This window comes from Macaca fascicularis, chromosome 11 (assembly GCF_037993035.2).
Source record: "Macaca fascicularis isolate 582-1 chromosome 11, T2T-MFA8v1.1".
NCBI classification, from domain to species: Eukaryota; Metazoa; Chordata; class Mammalia; order Primates; family Cercopithecidae; genus Macaca; species Macaca fascicularis.
This window is the reverse complement of record NC_088385.1, coordinates 53,160,490-53,177,546: the sequence shown is the minus strand read 5'-3', so window position 1 is coordinate 53,177,546 and position 17,057 is coordinate 53,160,490. Positions and strand designations below refer to the sequence as shown.

The 17,057-nt window shown below is 39.7% G+C and overlaps 1 long non-coding RNA gene across 1 annotated transcript in view; it reads left to right on the top strand.

The window, feature by feature from the left end:
* LOC102119077 (uncharacterized) overlaps nt 1-17,057 on the top strand; it is an 84,810-nt gene that overhangs the window by 32,602 nt on the left and 35,151 nt on the right. The window lies entirely within an intron of this gene.

Genomic DNA, 17,057 nt, shown 5'->3' with positions numbered 1-17,057 from the left:
AGATGCCTGCATTACTTCTGGTCACTTTCCATTGACAAGGACTTAGTCTTGTAGCTCCAAAGGATGCTGCGAAATATTATATCTAGTCAAGTAGCCATATGCTTTGCTAATACTCAGGAATTCTATTACTAAAAGAAGAAGAAAAGGGATACCGAGACATAATTAGCAATCTCTTCCACCATGAGAACTGGAGGATTACAATTGCATGACTCCAAATCTGAAAAGCAAAACTGCTTCCAAATAGTCTTCATTTATGTACAGAGTGTTAAGGTTCCCGGAATTGCTGTTTACTCTGCTGGTACATATTCTCTAGAATAAGTTGTGATGTCCTGGTTTGTCATGATGTTTTAACTTAATCATTCGCTTATTCTAGCAGTCATCATTTATTGAATGCATACTATGTGTCAGCCATTTAGTTGTATAATAGGAATATAAAGATAATGAAGACAGAATGATCTGGGTTCATCATTCAGAATTTCTTTTTATTTGGATTATTTATTTAGAAAATTTGTCATTCTTTTCTGAACATTACATAAAAAATAAAAATTTGCTTAAAAACAATTTCAAAGGAAAGCACACAAGGGAAAGGGTTTTATTTTTCACTCTCCTCAATTTTGTATTATTTACATCAATTGGCCTAACTAAAATTATACTTTGCTGTAAAATGTAGTGAATCATTTAAGGTACAAAAATCTTGGCAATAAGACCAAGTTTCAACCTAATTACACCTACACACTCTTACTAATCAAGTGCTATATTGATACCAGTTTCCATCATTAAAATGAAACTGCAATATGCAAATTGCTTTTGTCCTCCACTGCGGGCCCCCAATTTGGAATCCTACTTCCTGTGTATCCAAAGCAACATCTGAATATTTCCCATAAGAATCCAAACGCAACGAGTACCTATTGTGTCAGTCCATTTGTACAAAATGTAGACAAACAGGAGAAAGCTCATCTATGCTGTACGCTGTTAGAAGCGAGGATCGAGGTACCCCACTGGGGGCATGGAGGAGGCTTCTGGAATGCTGATAATGTTCTCTGTGTATACATCAGGGTGCTGATTGCACAGGTGCATTCAGCTTGTAAATCCCATCAATACCCTATACTGAAAATTCTAGTAGTAGTTTTTCATTGTCCATACTATTTAGAAGGCATTTAAAGAAATCAATGGGGTGCTAAGCACTGTACAAGCCACCGTGGAGGTTTCAAACAATATGTAATATATGTGCTCTTCCCTCAGAGAGGTACCTTTCTATTTTCCCATCAGAATAAGGCAGCTGTGATGTGGGGGGAAAGATTGAGAATCTTTGAGAAGTTCTGGCACTGCATGTCCATGCATCAATCCAGGCCGAGAGTCACCGCCCTGATCTTCAACTTTCTGAGTTATGTCAGAACTCTTAAGATTCTCTGCTCTATACTTCTCTTCTGGTCAAATAGTCATGGTTGTCATTTTGTTCTTCTATTCTAAAGAAGTCTTTTTGGCACTAAGAATACCAAATTAGATTGACACTTGAAACAAATGTGATTAAATCATAACAAAATCTGTGTAGCTTTTTACCAAAAGGCAGGGCTGTAGGACTGAAAAAGGCTGGGACCCGGCACCCTGACTGCTGGTTTATGTTCAATGCCCTGTCACTAGCTTGCCTGGCCTTAAGCAAGGCTTATCATTTTTGTGGTCCTCAGTTTTGTTATTTGACAGTCAAGAGAGCTGGGCTCCCTCCAAATCCCTTCAGTTCTAAATTTCTGTTTCTGAGTTAATTTGTTGAAAACTAAGAAGTAGCAGGACCAAGACTGGTTTTCTGGCTTAAGCCCAGCTTTCTTTCTACCCATATGTATGTTTAAAAAGTAACCTAAATTCAGATTTTAAAATTAATGTTGCCCAGTATGTGCTGGACACTACCATGTGAGGTAGGTAGTGATTCCTTTTTTCAGATGAGGAACTGACCACCAGAAAGTTAAGAGACTTGCCCCAGTGTATGTGCCTGATTGGTGCCAAAGGCAGGATCAAGGTCCTTCTGGCTCCAGAACTTCCCTCTCCCACCGGGGCTTGTAATACATCCAAAAATCAACAAATAGGCCTAAAATAAATCCAATCTTAAAGCAAAAAGTCTTTCTTTTTCTAGTTGCCTCCAGTTGAGAAAGAAAAACAAGAATTGGGAGTTTCATTTATAAAGATAAAATTTCATGTCATTTGTTAAATTTACAAAACTATACACAGTTTGTAAAAGGTCTTGTGACACCTCCAAGTCCTGGCACGTTTTAATACTTGACAAATGTGTCTTCGTTTGTGCCGCACTTCACATTTTATCTGAAGATCTTAATTCTTTGGGGATATAAAAAACTTTAATGGGCATAGAGTCAAAGATCAACAAGGATTTTCTGGGATTTGCTTTAAAATTTTACTGCCAAATTAGAAAGACTTACAGATAGACCACTCAACCTGCCATGACATCCTTTGCCAGGTATCATATATGCTTTGCAGAAGTTGCCACCATGAAATCAACTGCAAGATGCAAAGGAAAATAGCTTTGCGGTGAGGTGCCATGAACAACACTCATAGCAAACTTAGAAACATTTTTTATGTTGTTTCAACCAGGCTGATGATTGTTTTAGAACAAGTCTCCTGCCATGGCCTGACACTTGATCCACAGAATTCCTTAAAAGACACTGGGCCAGGCAAGCAGTAATATATCATATGCCTGACAAAGGCACAAAACATCCTGGACATTGCCATAACTCTCAAGGAGTTGTTAGAGTGGCTAGAGGTCACTTAAAATACAATGGTATAGCCTTCCTGGGCTTATTTCTTTTAGACACTAGACCATCAATTAATATTTGAGAAACATGTATTATAAAAGTTTGCTCTGAGAAAAATTTACAGTATTTAGTCAGTCTTTATCATGTGATTCTTCTGGGCTGAATCTCCCATTTGATTTCTCTTCCCAGATTCTACCCTAAACTAAATACCAAGGTTTGGGGTTAACACTAATAATGAGACTGTTTTCTAAATCAAGCTTTATGACCATGCATATTTGTTTTTTCCTGCGGTTGTAAATTAACAATATGTTCCCACTACACTTGTGTTCTCACGTATTCCTGCCCCCGCCCTGGCCCAGTGTACTGACCTTACTAAGTGCACAAATAGTGTCTCTTGGAAACTGCTTACGTTCAATAGCACTTTCTAGTGTTCCACGTATCATTTGTTAAACATGCTTTTAGAAGCTATCATGCCAAAGGCTAGGAGCTACGGATACATTAAACAAATTGGACATAGTGCTGTCCCCACAGAACTGACCACCAGAGATATGACCGGGAGATATGACCAAAGAGATACGAACAGGAGCCCTGGGAATACCAAATGGGGGGGAAATCAAGGGTGCAGCAGAAACAGAAATAGAGAGTCCAGCAGAAGAGGAATATTCTCCCATATACAGGAATCTAAATTCTACTTGATATTCTTGATATTCTATCTCTTATAAGCACGTGTAGTTCACACTTCCATTTGGGATCCCTATAGAACACAGAGAAAGAGGGATGCTCTACTTCCCACTCATTTGCAAGCTTGCATTTAGGGAGCACTCACCATATGGTGAGTCTGATGTATGCTGTAAATAGTAACAGTATACATACCCTGAGCCAGATGCTGTTTTAAGCATTTTACATATATCTGTGAATTTTTTCATTTAATTCTTACAACCTCTCTATGAGGTAGTATACAGTAGTGTCTCTATTCTACAGATGATGAAACTGAAACACAGAGAAGCTGAGTAACTTGCCTGAGTTTACACAGCTACCAACTTAGCAGCAGCATTTAAACTCAGACAGCCTGGCTCCAGCCTGAGCTCTTTGGCCCTTCCTTCCATGCCGCTCTACCCCAGCACACTATGCCTCTCTTTCCTGCAGGAGCTCTCACTCCACTGGCAAAAGTGGGTATAAACACCGACACAGAGTACAAGGGTTACCGTGGAAATATGAAGCACATGACTGCAACTCACAAAACAAATTTCAGAAGACAGAGTCCACAACATTTATACAAAACAGAACCTATTCTCCAAAAGAGAAATGGCTACCACTTATTGAGTGCCCCCCGCCAAGGTACCTAGCACTTCATTTAAGTCATCTCATTGCCTTCTCATAGCAACCAATGCAAGGGGCATAGTATCGCTTCATCTTACAGAAGAGGAAACTGAGGCTAAAAGAAATTGTGTGACCTGTTTTAGCTGAAGCTGAGGTTCTTTCCCTATTTATGTAGTCTCCTTAAAACACAGTGCTTTGTACTTACTCCTAAAAAGAGACACCAATGTCAGGTAACTTCATAACTTCTTTTTGATATAGAAAGTAAGGGGAAGTGTTTCTGTTCAGGCAGTTACCAGATTCACTTCCCAAATTCTGCAACAGGAAGCTGGTGCAAACACACCAAAATATCATGCTCGCAGCAGCCTGACTGCTTAGAGACCTCCAGCTCCGGATTACACCATCCAAGGCTGACAGAAGCACTGCTGAAGGCACTTGCAAGGTATAAGGGTGCCACATTGGAGCGCTCCATCCCCGAGGCGAGGGTGATCCCAGGGACAAAGTGTTTGAAGAGCTCAGAAAATCATAAGGGGGAGGAAGAGGAAGAAGAGGGGAGGGGAGGGACTGGGATGGGATCCTTCCACCAAAATCTTCCTTCAACAACAAGGGTTGCCTAACCCGTCCTGATCAGCTCAACCTCCACTTTTGGCTGCAAAGTGTCCTGGAATGGAAAAGAGAACTTAAAACCAAGGATTTGTATCCAGGATTTTAGAAGAGGAAGAGAAGTACATTTTAGCCCTGAAGTGTGAGATATATTGCTTCTAAGAATAAAAAAAGATAAAAATTATAACTTTTTAAAACATATACTACAGTTTTATAATAACAGCTTCTTTCCTCCCTCCTCCATCCCCCTTCCGCATAGAAAACACACTAATTGTACTAATTAAATCCACAGTAATAGAAAGTCAACTTACTATTAGTTTTTATTTATTTTTTTAAGACACAGTCTTGTTCTGTCACCCCAGCTGAAGTACTGTAGTGTGATCCCAGCTCACTGTAACCTCCACTTGCCAGGTTCAAGCGATTCTCCTGCCTCAGCCTCCCAAGTAGCCAGAACCACAGGTGCATGCCACCATGTCCAGTTAATTTTTGTATTTTTAATAGAGATGGAGTTTTGCCAGGCTGGTCTCGATCTCGTGGCCTTATGTGATCTGCCCACCTCAGCCTCCCAACGTGTTGAGATTACAGGCATGAGCCACTGCACTCTCTGTAGGGGACAGAAAAGGAGCAAGTCATTAGACTTTCCAAATAGTAGAAAAAAGAAAAGAACATGGCAAAAGAGCATTTGGTTATCAGCAGCAGCAATGACTCAGATACAAGCATAACAAAGGAAGGGATGTGTGGTTGAGTCAAGAAAGTAGTGACTTGTGTGAAAACCAAAGAGGAGTGAATACTGTTCCTTCTGGCCAATGAATGCAGACAGTCCGCGTGCTTGGAGGCTCATGGCATCCTGCTTTCCCCTGGGGCTTCTAGGGGGATTAGGTAAATATAAACGTCTTCAAATAACACAAGATGTAAAAAATAGAAAGCACAGCAAACTGGAATAGTCATCAGATGATATATTTAGGAGAGCTTATTTTGCAAGCTAGAATTACAGAGCAGAGAGATGTGGTCAATTAAGAGTATTTAAGGATGAGTTTCTATGATGGGAGTGGGTGGCAAGATGGAGTTGTAATCCAGGACAAAGAATCAGAAGAGACCACCATTCTCCAAAGACCAGGTGATGATTTTAATAAACTGGCTCATGTGCTATCACCCCAACAGCTAGTTTCTATATCAAAACTAGTTCAAGATTTCAACAAGAGGAAGTGGTTTACAAAAGAATTACCAAGAACCCAGAAGTGTTTAGTGGGAAAAAAAAATGCTAGTGAGGTAAAAGTTGATTTGTGTACTATTTAGGCTATCCATCTTTTAAAAGGCGGGTGTCCTACCAGCAGGTAGGACCATTTAAAAAGACACTGCTGCAAAATTCCTACGCTCCCAGAGTTCTTCATGGCCTGCGACACACTGTCAAGTCCATATCTCCTAGACTACAGCCTCATAGTTACCTACTTAGATCGTGCAGGAATTATGCTCATTTTACAGATGGGAAACTGAGGCACAGAGAAGTAAAACAATTTTTGAAGGGTCACACAGCTAGTAGGTGACAGAGTTAAGTCCACCCTAGAGACTGCATTTTAAATGAGTCACTTGGTGCAATCACAAAAACAATTATTCTATGATCTGGGTTTTTTTCCCTACTGATTATTGAGTTATAAACACTTTGCACGACTTTCTTATTTTAATCCTCACAAAAACACTTTGACATTTGTAATATTGTCCTTTTGGCACCAGCATTTATTAGGCTCTGTAACTTTAACAGCATCACTTAAAGTGAGGTATCTGCTTCAGTTTCCTCCTCTCTTATTTTAATCTTCAGTTATTTTAAGGATTCAACTCATTTATTCATGAAAAGCACTTGGAATAGCACCTGGTACATGGCAGGGTTCTGTTGGTGTAAGCCGTTATCATTACTGCTGACCTGGTCAAAAACCTGAATTGCAGACATTCCCTTATTACCATACTAAGTCACATCAATTTCTTTCTAGTGTTTACAATGTGCTTCAAAACAAATTAATTTGCCAAATATAAAAGAAATATGCCTAAATGAAATGTATGCCTTTATACTAATGAAATGTAATTGTACCTAGAATGGTGACTGGCACAAATTATTAGGTCATTGAATATTTCATAAGTGTATTAACAAATGAATGGGCAGCCAAATAAAGGAATAAATGATCAAAAGTTCAAACAAGAAAGTGAATAACTAGTGGCTGGGCGCGGTGGCTCACAACTGTAATCCTAGCACTTTGGGAGGCCGAGGCAGGTGGACTGCCTAAGCTCAGGAGTTCAAGACCAGCCTGGGCAACATGGTGAAACCCCATCTCTACTAAAATACAAAAAATTAGCTGGGCATGGCATCATGTGCCTGCAATCCCAGCTACTCGGGGGGTTGAGGCAGGAGAATTGCTTCAACCAGAGAGACAGATGTTGCAGTGAGCAGAGATAGCGCCACTGCACTCCAGCCTGGGCAACAGAGTGAGACTCCGTCTCCAAAAAAAAAAAGAATATGTAGCAAACAAAATTATGAAAGTTAAATTAACCTGCAGAACCTGGGAATAAATAAATCAAAAAGGAATAAAATGGAAAGCAACATTTTTTTTTTATTTTCTAAGAATTGTTTTTCAATATTTCACTTAATTCACTGTAAACCATGTATCTATTAAATGCAATTAACATTTTCAAAAGTAAGCAGTATGAAGTAACACAAAAAGCTAATAAAATCAACATCCAATTATAAGAGAACCTCACTGAAATCTTACTCAAAATTGAGGAAGGAAGTCTATAGTCACGTTTTTATTTCATCCTTAATTTCCCACGCTTTTCAAAGAGCCATATTATAACTCTTTCTCAAATATTTGCGAGGAAGTATTTTGATTGTGAAAATAGATGCTCTGAGAATACCTAAGCTAAATAAATATTTACATTCTGCCTTTTTAGTTGAACAATTGTCTTTGTTCTTCAGCATTCAGGTCAAAATACTTAAATGTTTTAAAACATCAATAACAAAAGGATATGATTTTTCACCAGATAGTCTAAACTTACAGGTTTTAGCAAAACCTTCACAAGAAGGAATTGAGTAATTTAGAAATGTTAATGTACACACACCGTAAAAATAAAAAAGGGGGGATGTTGGCCACTTATTTTTTTTAACTCAAAAAAAAATCTCTCTTCCTCTTCCTTGTGTTTATGTAGTTAAGCCTTGGTGAGCATTTACATCCACTTACATCATTATAATGATAACCTCAATTTGCTGACTTTATGTAGGATTTATATCAAAGGAGTCTTGGAGCTTAGTATGCCTTAGTTCATTTTCAGAGCATCCTTGTATATCACCATGTGACTAGTATCTTATCTGTATCATACAAAATTAAAACCAGATGTACTAGGAGACAAAGCTGCTTTTTCAAAGGAGATAAAGTCACGTAATTATCAACTTAATGAAACTTGGCTTCAAACTCATATCTTCTCTTAATACAGCCAAGTTTTTCCCCACTAGATTATTCTTCCTTTACATAAATTTATGAAGTCACGGTGGCAGCTGAGCAGAAAGAACTGACTACCTGGAAAAACTCCAAGGTTTTTTTGAGGTTGGGCTAACCTGACCCAGCAGAAGCTCTGAGACTTGGAAGAAAGGGAAGCCAGGCTATAAGAACTATTCATGTTTTTTGACAGTGAGTAACACGTAAATTACTGATAACAGGTCAGCAAAATGAAAGTGTAAAAAAAGGTGAGAAACGTCAGTGTTTCATAATAAACTTTCATCATGGGCTTCACCGGAAACTCTTGTTAACCCTGAGCTGTATATCCGAGCCTTGGAGCAAACCCTCCTTCCATTTGAACTCTCCTTTGAGTTGTAGGAACTGCTCCTGTGGGTGCTAGAAAACAAGGTTCTCCTGAAGTTGACTTAGAGCAGGTGGCTTGTGTGAGGAGACTGCAGAGGTGTGTCAGGTGTGTCCAGTTGCACTGAATTGTTCACATTTTTGACACTGGAATTTTGCACATTCTTTGGAAATAAGCTGTTCATTTGGATTCCCATAGTCACCTCTCTCAAGCCTGACTTGAGCTGCCAAGACTCAGTCACCTTCTCTCCTCAGTGGGTCATATTACTGTTGGCAGGTTCCACCTGTTTTATTTATTTATTTTTTTTTTTTTTTTTTTTTTTTTTTTTGAGGCGGAGTCTCGCTCTGTCGCCCAGGCTGGAGTGTAGTGGCTTGATCTCGGCTCACTGCAAGCTCCGCCTCCCGGGTTCCCGCCATTCTCCTGCCTCAGCCTCCCGAGTAGCTGGGACTACAGGCGCCGCCATCACGCCCGGCTAATTTTTTTTGTATTTTTAGTGGAGACGGGGTTTCATTGTGTTAGCCAGGATGGTCTCGATCTCCTGACCTCGTGATCCGCCCGTCTCGGCCTCCCAAAGTGCTGGGATTACAGGCTTGAGCCACCGCGCCCGGCCCACCTGTTTTAATATTTGCTTGATAACAAAAGTGATCCTTGAGAGTTGAGTGACAGGGGCTGCTGAGCAGGCTTCCAAACCAATTGTGGGAGAGATCAAGATAACCAGTCACCTACAAGAGGAATTATGAAGACAACTAAGCCAAAAAGAGAGTGTTCTAATAGACACATTTGTCCCAAGATCTTTCTTGGGATTAACCAGTGTTGGGCAAGGTATCAGTTTAAACGGAAGTAGGAGAGGAAGTAAGCTTAAATTGCAGCAGAAAGAATGCTGGTCTGATAGACTGGAGAACTTCAGACCATGTTGGAGGAAAAAGAGTAGATCTCTACATAGATCTCTAAAGTAGACACCTGGAAATAATATCCATCACGAGCCTGTTCAATACTAAAATTCTCTGGGAGGAAACAGGCTTCAGCCAAATGAAGCACCTTTAAGAGAAAATCCAACCCTTAAGTTATTTCATCCTTGCCCTCCACGACACCCTGCTAACAATTGTTTTGCAAATAAATTGCTATATTCCTGAATATAATGCCAGAAACCAATTTCTTCCAGCACAGCTTTTCACCCTACTTAGCTTCTCAAGAGCATCACCCCTTTCCTACCCATCCCATCAGTGGATGAAGTGATAGTCCCACTTAATAATGATTTAAGCAGTGGGCAAAGTTCTCAGTTATGCTCTATCTTAACCTTGCAAATCCAAGAAAGGGTTGTCAGCTCTTATAGAAGCAGGAAACCATGTCAGGGTGTGGTAGAGAGAGCAAGTAGTTAAAGAGAAGCTCAAAGCCAGGCAGGATGGTGTGCACCTGTAGTCCCCAGCTACTGGGAGGCAGTGGAGGGAGAATGGCTTGAGCCCAGGAGTTCCAAGTTGTAGTGCACTATGATCACACCACTGCATCTGCACTCCAGCCTGGGTAACAGAATGAAACTCTGTCTCTAAAAGAAAAAAAAGAAGAAGAAGCTCAAAGGACCTGGGCTTTCATTTCATCCTTGCCACTTGCCATTTGTGTGGCTTTGTGTTAGTAACTCAACAGCCCTCTACCTGCTTTCTCCCTCATCAAAACCTGCTAATGTCAGAATGTGGCACTTGGCAGATTGTCTTTCTTCCTCCTACACCTGGAAGGCATCAATAATCAACATTTCCATGAGTCACTCGAGTTAAAGGTTTCATGTCATTCCCCAATGACATTTTTATTTCTAGGATATGTATATTCTGATCATTGTGAGCCCAGGAAAAATCCAAGAGATGGTCAAGGCCATCAAGTTCAACACTCAATTTGCTTAAAGTCAACCCTTTATAAGTCAGCCGACATAATGTTAATAATATTCATATATATGTGTGTGTGTTTATGTTATTAACATTATGTCGGCTGACTTATAAAGGATGGACTTTAAACAAATGTATCTATGTATATCTGTATATGTATAAACATGTGTATATATATGTATATACACACATGCATATATATAGACGTGCGTGTGTGTGTATGTATATATCTGAAATCTAGCCTCTCGCAAAATAATTCACTTTAAGGGACAAGAGTAATTTTGTGATTGAAAATTATTTCATTGTAGGAATCATCAGCAAAATCATTTAAAATGTAGACTTGGGGTAATTGTGTAGCATGTCAGTCTATGTCTGAATAATCTGTTATTTTCTTGATACTTTTCTTCAACTGCAATAAGCAGTGATATTTACATGATATTAAAATACCTGTATTTAAACCAGAACATTAAATGCCATCCCAATTCAGCATTTCTCTAGTTGAGGAAGAGGAAGTTGAAGGAAGAGGAGGCTGAGTTTTCATTAGATGATATTTGTGGTCTTTTTTATGATCATTGTGCTTAATCATATTATTACTACATTGTTACTAAATTTTTATCTTCTATAAAACTTTGAGATCATGAAACAGCCAGGAAGGATGCAGGGATCGCTATATCTTCATCAGCAATTGGGAGGAATGGCACTGGAAAATGCAAGAGTTTATCATAAATCACAAATATAGGTTTCTGAGATAAAAAGAGAGAACAGAATTACTGACCCCAAGCATGAAATCGCTCTCTTTTACTGTAACACATGTTCAAATCGATCTAGTCCAGTGGCCTTTTCTCCATGCCTCACAAGAATCAGGCATTGGAGAAATTACATTGTTCTTCAATCCCCTTATGTTTCACAGGTAATACTCTGAAACCCACAGAATGTATGTGACTTGCCCAAGATCATGTGTTAGTAAGAGAGAATGAACTAGGACCTAGGTCTCCCTCCTACCTCCTCAACATGGCCCTTTCCAAGACACTACACTGCTCAGTTCCACATTCCATCATAGAGCAACTGGACTGGACTGGACTGGCCCATTCACTCAGCAAAAATGTACTGAGAACACACCTAACATGCTAAGTCCTGGATATAAGACAAAAAATGTAAGATTCCATCCTCCCCCTTCCCAAAGGAAGAAAAAACCCAACAAAATAGCCAAAATAAACAGGTAAATAGGTGAGGACAAGACTTAGCACAGGCTTTAAGATTGGACAGACCTGGACACATAGCCTGACTCTATGCTTTACTAACGGTGTGACCTTGAGCTTCTGTGTTCTCTTGTATAAAATTGTGAAAATTTTTCAGAGGTGGTTTGTGAGGATTAAATGTGATAGCATTTATTTTCTTAAAATAGCATAGTATCTGGATATACTATGACTATACTGCTATTACTCTAGTAAGGGGCTCAGCAATGGTGGTAATTACCACTACTACTGGTTGACATGAGGCTGACAGAGGGAGGAGTACTTGTGGCCCCTTTTCTTCATTCTCCCATCAGATAGCCTAAAGTCCTCATCTTCCTGCCATCTGTACCACACAAATGGGGAGAGTTATTGGTAAGTTACAAGGGGCCCCGAAATGCCTCACTTAATGGGTTCTGCCTGCAGCAGGACTTAGTATAATCTCTTTCTCTCTCAATTTTTCAGGCTGACTTTCTCAGTAAGCCACCACTATTTAATTCTTCAGAGTCAATGAGTCATCCACCAGTCCAAACTTGTGCACGTTCCTGCAAGATATAATTTGGAACCTTTGCCTAATAAGTTTTTATTAATAGTAAGATGATCAGACTAAGATGAAAATTGCTACACTAAAAAACAAAAAAGTATATTGAGAGCTTTCCCAGATATGCCCTTTATCCATTGTCTTTATAATTCATTTAACTTATAACAATGTAGGGCATTACATAAAAAAGCAACATGGTATCCCTATCCTCACAAGCTCTCCTGGAGGAGGCAGAAGAAATACTGGTAAACATCAAGTAGTGAACATGGAAACACAAAGGCAGTTAGGGCTATATAAAGAGAGGCACGTCAGTATTCAGGAGGGAGAACATCTATAAGAAACAAGAGTTAGCAGAATGTCAATCAGAAATGAAGCAGGACAGCACCTGTTTGGAAAGACTTCAAGGGAAGAGTTCTGAAGGGCAGTGGGTGATGAACGGAGAGGTGGCTTCAGGTTTGAAAAGAAACAACAAACAGGGATATCAGGAGATAACAGGGAAAGTAACCCTCTAAGAGCAGACAGCAAAGGTGAGGGGACTTGCAAATTCCTCCAGAACACTGCAGGACTCATCCAGTCAAAGCTAACTAAACAAGAGTTAAATAAATCTGATTTATTAAGGCAGATGTGAATTATATTGCACTCTCCTCCTATTACTTGTTTATCTGTATTAATCAGGTAATGAGTCAGCTTTCTGGTCACGGTTATCACAAATGGGAATGAGAATGTCCTGAAGCCAAACCCCAGCATATAACTTCAAAGCTCCAGAAGTGAATCACTGGCCTTATAGAGATCTCTGAAAGGTTAGAGACATCTAGGAATAATGACAGGAATTTTTAAAAATTATTAAAAATTATAAGAAGAGGATCTAGAAAATTACAGAAATACTTATTTTTTTTAATTCTAAATGTTTTACCATGTCTTGCCATATATGATGGCAAGTTTTTAATAACTAGAAAGTTTATATTTTTGCTTTTTGTACAACGTTTACTACAACAGCACCATGCTGTCAATGGATACTTTTATAAACATTTGTTGACTAACTTGGCTGTGCTTCTTACTACAGTCATGAGACTCACACATCAAGAAACCTTGATTCGCTCCTCTACAAAGTCACTGCAGGCCACATGGGTGAAATTTATACAGGAAAATGATAATTCTCATTTAGCAAGTTTGTTTGATGTGACAGGAACTATTCTAGTGCTTTACTTATCATTTCCAATCCTTGATGATTAATGAATATCACTCTGTGATAAAGCAGATGTCATTACTGATGAGAAAACAAGGGCTTAGAGAAGAGAATCAATTTCCTCAAGGCACACAATTAATAGGTCACTGAGAGGAAACTACAGCCCAGCTCAGCCTAATGTGAAAGAGAGAAGAAGGAAAGAAAGAAAAGAAGAGAGAAAGAAAGAAAGAAAGAAAGAAAGAAAGAGAGAAAGAAAGAAAGAAAGACAGAGAGAGAGAAAGTGAGAGAGAGAAAGTGAGAGAGAGAAAGAGAGAAAGAAAGAGAGAAAGAAAGAAAGAGAAAGAAAGAAAGAAAGAAAGAAAGAAAGAAAGAAAGAAAGAAAGAAAGAAAGAAAGAAAGAAAGAAAAGAAAGAGAGAGAAAAGAAAAGAAAAAGGCAAGGAGGGAGGGAAAAGAGAACTATACCTCAAATTTTGAAAGAGACAAACAGAGAAAAATAGATAGATCTAGAAAAAGGGAGAAAAAAATTATAAAAACAACTCACCCTTCTTAAACAAGGCACAGCTGGAGGATTCAAATCAATTCTATTTCCCAACCCAGAAAATGTTTAGTAAACCACAGATTTTTTAGGGCTCCAACATTATTCCACAGCACCTCTTTCCAAACACCCTTTTTCTTCTATTACTATATATTACTGGATATTTTTAGAAAATATTGGTAACTCATCAATGAATCTCTCCCTTCTTTCCCAGCAAGGAAGGGAGGGAGAGAGGGAGGGAGGGAGGGAAGGAGGGAAGGGGGGAGGGGGGAGGGAGGGAAGGAGGGAAGGGGGGAGGGGGGAGGGAAGGAGGGAGGGAGGGACTATCTTTGTAGACCTCTACCATAGTTTTTCAAATGAAAAATTAAATATCCAGGAAATAATTCCCAACAGTCACCACACAAGATTGAAACCAGACAAGATCTGAAGCCAGCTAAGAGCCCTTTTTCTCCATTTACCAAAAAACAGTGATCACTGAGTCAGATATCTTCAGGTTACCTACACACCTGTAGCCATGTGCCAGGAGTTCTGCTACAGAGATAAAATCAGCCAGTTTGGAAATAATTGCAGCATAAGGTCTCACTTTATTGTCACTGATAGAAGAAATCTTAACAGTCCACAAAATCTCATAGGAACAATCCACAATGCCTCTTGAACTTAGAAAGGTAGATGTTGTATGGAGCATCCCATCCTCTCCCTGCCCATCCTCCAGCTTGGCTCACTTCCAGTGGGAAGTGACCGTGTCTGGAAAGGAACTGGCCAAGTTTGACAGCAGCCTCAACTCCCACAGCACACTGGCTCTGTGTTCTTCAGGATGGTGCCCTGGCTGGGCCACAGGAATAACATCAGCCTCTACAGAAGCAGTGGGGAAAGGCCAGTTGCACTGACATTGTTGTTTCTGGACTGGTTAGCATGTCAAGAAACATGAGGCCATGCAAGGACTGAAAGAGGCTCTTGTTGAAACACAGCTGCCTCTTTTCTGTCCCCACATTACTTCAAGGGGGAAGTGCACTGCTCCTGTGCCCCACTCATCTTCTTATCTGAACCTCCAAGAGATGACAACTACAACTTTGAGAATCTACTGTGACAGCAATGCCATGCAGATGATATTTTCAGCTGAATTGGACACTCAGAGCAATGCCCAAGGAGCTGGTTAAGTAAGAAAGCCCATGTGAAGAGCCTAGGTAAGGTATGAAGCACTACAGAAACGTGCCTTTATGATATAAGCAGAAATAGGAGACTGATCAGGAGACAGAGCTCAGCCTAGACAAAACCAAAGCAATGTTCATCACAATAGAAGGAAAGAAATCAAAATTCCAGAAGAAAGCCGGGTAGGGGTGGGGTCGGGGGAGAGGGCGGGGGTGGACTTTAAAACATCTTACCCTTCTTAAAGAAGCCACAGCTATGGAATTCAGATCAATTCTATTTTCTAACCCAGAAGATGTTTAGCAGATCACGGATTTATTTGGGGCGCCAGTATTATTCCACGGCCCCTCTTTCCAAACACCCTTCTTCTATTACTAAATGGCTAGGTTTCTTTTAGAAAATATTGATAACTTGTCACTGAATCTCTCCTTTCTCTCCCAGCTTGAATCTCCAGGGGAAAAAAATAACAAAAGAATAAAAAATAAAAGAAAGAACAGTGTTTAAAAAAAAAAAAAAAAAGGGGGGACAGAGGACCTGAAGTGTCTTAGATCTGAGATCGGACTTCCTCTTGCGGGCATGTTTTCTTTATAAACTGCCTTTATGAACACCTGCTTAGTGGTTTCAAGATCCTGCAGCCTTTCACTGTGGCACATGCCGACTTTCATATGCCACAAGTTTCCCCTTTCCATCCCACTCACAATGCCTGGGTTCAAGCCCTTGTCACCTTTTGCCTCACTGAGAGAGCGAACCCTCCACTGCCCTACCTCCAGGCTCGGTCTCTCCAAGCCACCCTCTACTCTGCCACCAAGTAGCATCCTAAACTTTAAATCCCTTCATGTTCTCCTTTGTAAAATTCTTCATTATCTATTCATTGCCTATAGCAGTGGTTCTTAATGGTTTCTTGGAGATCTGATTACAGCTTTGGTCACTATTTTTTATCCCTTGAAAACAAATCACCCATAAGCAATAAATCCTGAGTTAAGAACCCTTGGCCTAGAGCAGAGGTCTCCAAAGGGGTAAGCACCAGATGATACATATGGTACAGAAAAACAATATTAGCATTCCGATTTTTCCATATTCCTACTCTTCAGCAAAACTAAAAAGAAAGTAATTAGAAAGTAATTGAAATGTATGCATGTTGAGTGTATGGAATGATACTGATGCCCTCACCTAACCCAGCTGAGCTTCCCTGAAGGAAGAACTCTTACAGGGTCCCACAAGTGAGAGGTGATGGGGGGAATCCACATTCATTTCTTCACTCTCAGAATATTGGAACGGATTGCGTTCTACATGCTAGAGGATGTTATCAATAGTTAATTTGATAAAATTAAGCCCTTTATATATAAAGAAGTTTCTTGGCAAGTCTTCTAAGTTAGTTGAAAAAGTTTATCGAACTTAAAAGACTTGCCAAGAACCTACTTTATGAAGGGCTTAATTTTATCAAATTAACTGTCCTTCCTACTTGGTTAGTTATTTTGTATCCAAATACTTAACAGTTATCCAACTAAAAGTGGACTTGCACATTTTTCTTTTCCAAAGACAAGGCTCCCAAGTTGTCTAACCTTTCCTGTGATGACTAGTGGCTACCAGGATTATGCAGATATTTTCAGAAAAACAGATATGCTTAGTATGTCTTTTCAAGGTAAAGATAACATTTTAATAGTGAATAAGAAAGTAATTGCTTTTCTAAATTAATTTGTTGCTTTGAAAACGGGTGTGGTAGCAGCTTCTGAGGTTGCCCCTGCTGATCTTCTCTTCCTGGTATCTATATCCTTGTGTAACCCCTCCCCTAGAATATGGACTGGACTTAGTAACTCTAATAAATAGGATTATGGAAAAAGTTACTTCGGAAATTATGTTACAGAAAGGCTGAGACTTATATCTTATTCACCCTCTCTCACTCTCTATGGAGAAGCCCTTGGCAAGGAACTACCACCTCTAGCCAACAGCTGACGAGGACCTGAGGTATGTCAACAGGCACGTGAGGGAACTTGGAAGCAGAGCCTCAGTCAATTTCGCCTTG